Here is a 7,752-nt window from a genome sequence, read left to right as displayed (position 1 = left end):
CTCTTGTGTCCCCTTAATGTCACCTGGATACCCTTTTGCATTATGACTTTCATAAGATTAAGACAGTCTCACTTAAAATATTTTTCAAATTGTATATGACAAGGTTTCTCTGTGTAGCCTTGGCTGTCATGGAGTTACTTTGTAGACCACGCTGTCCTCGAACTCACAGAGATCCACCTGCCTCTGCCTTCCAAGTGCTGGGATTAAAAGTGTGTGCCAAGGAGTAGAATAGCTGGGTCTTGAGGAAGCCCTATTCCCAGTTTCTGAGATAGCACCAGATAGATTTCCAAAGTGGCTGTACTACTTTGCATTCCCACCAGCAGTGAAGGAGTGTTCCTCTCTCCCCACATCCTCGCCAGCATGTGGTGTCGCTTGAGTTTTTGATCTTAGACATTCTGATGGGTGTAAGATGGAATCTCAGAGTTGTTTTGATTTGCATTTCCCTGATGACTAAGGAGGTTGAGCATTTCTTTAAGTGTTTCTCAGCCATTTGATATTCCTCTGTTGAGAATTCTGTTTAGTTCCAAGCCCCATTTGTCAATTGGGTTATTTGGTTTTGGTGGTGTTTAATTTCTTGAGTTCTTTATATATTTTGGATATTAGACCTTTGTCAGATGTAGGGTTGGTGAAGATCTTTTCCTAGTCTGTAGGCTGTCACTTTGTTCTCTTGACAGTGTCTCCTGCCTTACAGAAGCTTTTCAGCCTCATGAGGTCCCATTTATTAATGGTGACATTAAGGCCTGGGCCACTGGTGTTCTATTCAGGAAGTTGTCTCCTGTGCCAATATGTTCCAGGCTCTTCCCCACTTTTTCCTCTAAGTGACTTAGTGTCTCTGGTTTTATGTTGAGGTCTTTAATCCACTTGGATTTGAGTTTTGTGCAAGGTGACAAATACATTTGACCATGTCCCCTGGAGGGGGAGACCTGGTGGCACTCAGAGGAAGGACAGCAGGTTACCAAGAAGAGACTTGATACCCTATGAGCATATACAGGGGGAGCTATCCCCCTCAGGAACAGTCATAGGGGAGGGGAATAAGGGGAAAAGGGAAGGGAGGGAAGAATGGGAGGACACAAGGGATGGGATAACCATTGAGATGTAACAAGAATAAATTAATAATAAAAATTTTAAATTAATAAAAAAGGTGTGTGCCATGACCACCCGTATAGTAATTTATCTTTTAAATAAATTGAGGTCAACTACTTTTAATCAGTTAATTTTACAAAATAAGACTACCAACATGAAACATAATCTGACATTTAAAGACCACAAGTGAGATGAAGAATTTGAAAGGGCATTCACATTATGGAATTCTAATGGTTCATTTTAGCATTTTCAGAAATGGATATAACAAAGTACTTAGAAAAGTCTTTGATAAACAAGTGTGTTTATCAAATTTAAGCCATTTTAAAATTTAATTGTTTTTTAATTTATTTTATTAATTTACTCATATTACATCTCAATTGTTATCCTATTCCTTGTATCCTCCCATTCCTCCCTCCCTCCTGTTTTTACCTTACTCCCATCCTCTATGACTGTGACTGAGGGGGACCTCCTCCCCCTGTATATGCTCATAGGGTATCAAGTCTCTTCTTGGTAGCCTGTTACTCTTCCTCTGAGCGCCACCAGGTCTCCCCATCCAAGGGACGTGGCCAAATATGAGGCACCAGAGTTTGTGTGAAAGTCAGACCTGACTCCCCACTCAACTGTGGAGAATGTCCTGTCTATTGGCTAGATCTGGGTAGGGGTTTGAAGTTTACTGCATGGATTGTCCTTGGCTGATGCCATAGTTTGAGCAGAACACCTGGGCCCAGATCTGCCCATCATAATGTTCTTCTTGTAGGTTTCTAGGGCCTTCTGGATCCTTCTATTTCCCCATTCTCCTATGCTTCTCTAGCCTAGACTCCCAATAAGATGTCCTCCCCTCTCTCCCACTTTTCTGGTAAGTGAAGACTTTCATGGGACAGATCCCTTGGGCTAGTGTCCAGATATAAGTGAGTATATACCATTTGAGTCTTTCTGCTTCTGGTTTAACTCACTCATTATGATCATTTCTAGTTCAATCCATTTGTCCACAAATTTCAGAAATTCCTTAATTTAACTGTTTTTAAAAAAAATTGTTTATATGTGTGGCTTTGGGTAATAGAAGTAGATAGAAATTAGAAATGGTTGGAATTGGCCTGATATGATGCTGGGAATTGAACTATGAATTTCTGAATTTCTGTCCTCTGCAAGAACAACCTATGTTCTTAACTCTTCAGCCATCTCTCCAGCTCTGGAATAAAGGTACGTTCATGACCTGTGAAGCATCCCTTCCTTATGAGTTCTGTTATCATTCACATGAAAGACATCAAAACAAACCAAATCTACATTGTAACTCCTTTATGGCATCACCACAGATGAAAATCATTAAAAAGATATCTTTTGGCAGTAGGTCAAAATAAAATCCTTATTTAAAGAGAAAAGTAAATCCTTATTTGCAGGAGCAAAAAGAAACTTGTATTAACATGACTGGCATGGTATTATAGTCTACTTCAACTAGTTTCTTAGCTTGCTAATACTCATTTCAGTGTGTCCCAACAAATCGAAATGTAAAACTTTTGGTGTTTCATTTTCCCTGCCTTTCACTCATCATTGTGTTCTTTTCATATTGCAACTTATTTTTTCACTGGGATAGTGTAGCTCTTATCTCCCTAACTGGTGTTTCTTAATTGTATCATTGATCTATGAAAATACACCAAAGTATTATATACTTAAATTGTATTTTATCTTTTATGATTGTAGATCACATATACTAAAAAAACCCACAAAAAATTAAAAATGCAAACAATGTATAACACCACTTGACAACCCATAAGGGCATTTTGACACAGACTAGATTATTAGGTTGTCTTTTCCAACCAACCTCCAGAAAGCATATACTATTTAATATGATTTAACTCCTTTCAAAAGGTAAAAATAGATCAATTTTAAGGTGATAGAATTCACTGTGTTCCTAATAGCTTGCTTTGTGAATTCTGGGAAGGTTACTTAAAAACTAGTCATAGAAAGGCTTTGAAATAGTCTGTGGTTTTTTTTTAAAGCTTTATACAGAATGCACTTAATCAAAATAAGAATACTAAATACAAATGGTTAGTCAATTACATTTACCTTTAATTTTTGATTGAGAAGTTTTCTAATAATGCAGATATAAGGTGATTTTTTTTGTTTATCATTACACCATGAAACAATTCCATCAAAACAATTAATACATCAAACACTCTGTTGATTTTTAAAATAAGAACCCTAAGGGATAGAGAGATATTGATCAAAGGCTCCAACATTTCAGTTAGACTAGAGGAATAACTTTTATTAGTCTATTGAACTATGTTAAGTAGTTTATAATAGTGTATTGAATAGTTAAGAAAATTTAAAGGCTTTTTGGAGGGAGGGTCTCTCTACATAGTTTAGCAGTCCTGGTACTTGCTCTGGAGGCTAGGCCAACTTCAAACTTACAGAGATTTTCCTGCCTTTGCCTTCAGAGTGATGAAATAAAAAGTGTGCACTACCACAGATGGCCAAAATAGCAAACTGTTAGTATTAAAGGCATGTTAATAATTCCAATGGATCCATAGAAGTTGACATTGAGAAGGAAGGACAGCCATACAAAAAGAGACAACATCAAGATCATGTTGCAGCTAATTATTACAGCAAGCAAACTGTTCTGTCTCAAGTCTCAGAACTTTAAATATTGCAAAAAAACCCTATCTTTAAAGAAAGTCTTATACAAATCTGTTAAAATACTCTACAATACCAGACTTTGCTTTTAAAGGCAGAAATTGTTTTCATTCTGTGGAAATAACTTCTGGATCAATTACAAGGATGCTTGCTGGCTTAAAAACATTTGATGATACTTTATTAGCCATACATGCAGACCAATTTGGCCAGTTTTCAACTATTAGTGAGGAAACACATTTATTTGCCTGTTGTGGCACTACTTTTGATAAGGGGTGCCAAAGAATTTGATCCCATTTGATAATCCTGATCTCAGGCTATGTTGACCCAGAGCAGATCATTAGGTGATCTCTAACAACCAATTTCTATTAGACACACAAAAGACAAGCATCTGTTACCTAAACTTGGCAATGGGGAATATTCCTTTTTAGAATGACTCATGCCTGAGTTAGGAGATCACATCATTTCTTGACATACACTTTGACCCCTTATTCTGCATTCTTAGTAAAGGAGACTAAATATATTTCCTGTGTAAATCTTACGAGCTTTAACTTATTTGTATAACTTTAGTAAACATGTACGTCTAAGGTATATTATTAAATGCAGTTGGAAATATACACAAGAATAAACTATATATATAAGTGCATATATTATATTTGCATATGAATTTTAAAACATTTTCCAAGTTGTTGTCTGTCCTTCTGGAGTATCAGAGCAACATAAAATTTCCATGGTATTAATTTTTGAATAAGCTCCTAAATGTTCTGTGAAAACAGAAATAACATTGTTTTAAATTATCTGTGAGGCCTAATAACTGTTTATTATCAAGTGTATAAATTATCTGTTTTATTAGTATATCCAGCTAGCAATCAATCAAGACACTGACACTTGCTATGTTTTAAAATAGCCTTAGTTAACCTGGGGGCAGGGCAAATATCAATCCTCTAAACTATTTCCCATAGTCGGGCAGGTATGGGATTCCTGCTTCAATCCCATGCCAATTGCTTCTAATAATTTCTATCAAGCTACCTCCCATCCATAATCCCAAATACTTGCCAATGTTTTTCATCTGGGCCAAATCCTCCATCCACGTTGGCCACATGCTTCTCCTTCATGTAACCCATGGCTGCCTTCTTCCCTTCCTTCTCAGGACCCTCTTTTCTACTCCTTCTTCCCAGGATCCTCTCTCTCTCTCTCTAAACCTGGGAACCTTAGCCACACCTGTCTCACTTGCCCTGCCCAGGTGGGATGGTTTTTTATTAATGAGCATCAAAATACATCAGACCATCCCCCACCAATAACTAAATGTACTAAGAAGAGTGACACATAGATTTTTTAAATAACAATTTCAGGGCCAATCTCTTTTGGAATATTAAAATCCAACAATTACATTCATGTATGATTATTTTGGATGTTAGAGAGTCAAAACTTTGGTAGAATTAAATACAGGCATCAACATTCCTTAATTAGGAAAGCAAACTCTAAGATTACACTAACAACTAAAGGATTAATATATGTCACAGCAGAACACCAATAACATCAGGAAAAACACCTACAGTATTTGATTACAGCTGTAACAATGGCAGTGGACCATCAAGTAGAATTCTTTTGCATGACCCATTAGATAATTGAAACCGAACAGCAGATTTGCTTCTTAAAATATGAGGGACATACGCTAATGGAATGTAATAGCTGTGTTCACATTATACGAAGCAGAAGTTGTTGAATCCACAAACTGTTAGGGATAGAATAGTTCTGATGGATTCCTGGAGGCTCCATATAGACTCCCATGAGAACAAGAAACTCCTGAGGGCGGATGCGAACTAAGGAGTGTTACTTCTTATTTGTAGATTTTATTTCTATGAACCACACCACATTATCTTGATAGGGAGTTTGAAACAGGTGCACTCATGGCTCAGACAGGGGCATGAAGAAGGAAAAACACTTTACATATTTCCCCCATGATGGCATCTCCACTTCCTAGTTCACATAAGAGAATGTGTGAGATAAGCAGCACGTGTAAATGGCACTGGCAGTGCTCAAAGGGTCACTAAATAATTAAATTTCATCTTCAAATTACAGTTCCATTTGCCCATTTACTTAACAATATGGTGATAGGATTTCGGTATAACTGTCGAATAAATTGAATCATTAAAATAATCAGATTTTATTTGGGAAAGATTTCCCAGGAAAAGCCTAAGAAAAAAAAGGGAGAAAAAAGTTAAGAATGATAAAAGAATTAAAAGTCTATGCGCAGCTGTATCCAAAACAGACACAATTGACTCCACAGATAAAGATATGTGTGTATTGCTTCGTGAAAGAATCCAGTCTGAAAACATTGCAAGCTATGTAATTTCATATGAGATTCTTGAAAAGGCATAAAAAAGTGGGGTAGGAGATTTTATAAACCTTGGGGGGAAAAGGAACCATAATTCTCCAATTCCTTTATGTGAGCCATATAACATGACATCCTTACAGAGAGCACAGCATAGAAAAACTGTGTAATTTTACAGTTCAGAATCTGAAGAAACACTATCAAGTTTAGGTGCTCAAGTTCAGGTAGTGCTAGGGATATTGACAATAAAAATACAGTTGGTATATTAAGAACAAGCCATTTCCTGTTTGTGGCCTTTCTTTTAAGAACTCGTATCTCAATGAAATTATGAAATGAATTAGAATCAGAAAAAACAGTAATTGAAAGACTTTCTTATAAACTGTTTGTGCTGTGGTCATCAGAATTCTCAGTGGTATGAAAAACAAGGGTGAAAGGAGCCAAAAGTGTCTGGAAAAAGTAAATAACTGATTGGAACTTGGTGTACTGTGCCTCTTGGACCCCAAACCAGGCATCGTGTAAAACTTAAGGAACTCCGAAAATATTTTATTTGGTATATATTAGTACTGCTCCTTTAATCATGTCAAAAGTATGAATATGAGAATGAGAGCTCTTCTGTATGAATATTTTTATTAAGTCTAAACTGTTTTTGATAAATACAGTTTAAATAAAATTATTGAAAAGTCATAACAATTCTCTTTCTTATAATCATGCCTCTACAGCTAAGCAAGCTGGTTTAAAGTGTGTCTTTTGTGAAATGAAGCAAGAAGTGCCTCATAATGATATAAAGTATGTGCACGTGTGTGTGTGTGTGTGTGTGTGTGTGTGTGTATGTGAGAGAGAGAGAGAGAGAAAGAGAGAGAGAGAGAGAGAGAGAGAGAGAGAGAGAGAGAGAGAGAGAGAGAGAGGAGAAGGAGAGAGAAGGAGAGGGAGAGAGAGAAGAGGAGAGAAGAGGCAGAGGCAGAGACAGAGAGACAGAGATAGGAGAGAAATCTAAGCCATGCTCTCTTTTAGAACTCTCCAATTCAAATGATCACTAACAGAATTCATTTTACATGATTAAATCTGAAAGAATTTTCATACCTCTTTTTCTTGTGCCAAAATCAAGACGCCAGGAAAAAGTATCCATTTCAAAGGAAAAGGGAAGTAGCTACCCAGATTGTTACATAAAGACCTGTGCTTCTGAGAAACAGAGAGCAAACCAGATAGAAAATAAAATGTTAGATGAAAACTAGGCACAATAGCTGCTTTAAAGGCCTTAGAAGTATCTAGATATTTAGGGTGGGTATTTTTTGTCTCTCATAGTTAGCTTAGGTTGTCACCTAGACACAGCTCAGACTTTTCTGAGGGAGACTCAGTTAAGAGATTAAATTGCCTATGGGCATGCCTGTGAGACATTTCCTTGATTACTAATTAATGTAGGAGGATGCAGCCCACTGTGGGCGGTATCACCCCTAGGCAAGTACCAAAAGCCTGGCAGGCATAAGAAAGCTACCTGCCCATGGTATGGGGAACATAGCTATTTTGGCTTCAGGTTCCTGCTTTGAGTTCCAGCTTTGGTTTCTCAGTGATGGACTACAACCTGCAAACCAAAATATACTCTTTCCTCCACAAGTTGCTTTTGATCAGTGTTTTATCACAGAAGAAGGCAAACTAGAATTCTGCCCTACCATCTTGCTGAATGAGAAATTGAATTAGAATACCAGGAA

Source organism: Acomys russatus, chromosome 27 (assembly GCF_903995435.1).
Source record: "Acomys russatus chromosome 27, mAcoRus1.1, whole genome shotgun sequence".
NCBI lineage: Eukaryota > Metazoa > Chordata > Mammalia > Rodentia > Muridae > Acomys > Acomys russatus.
This window is presented reverse-complemented; position numbering follows the sequence as displayed.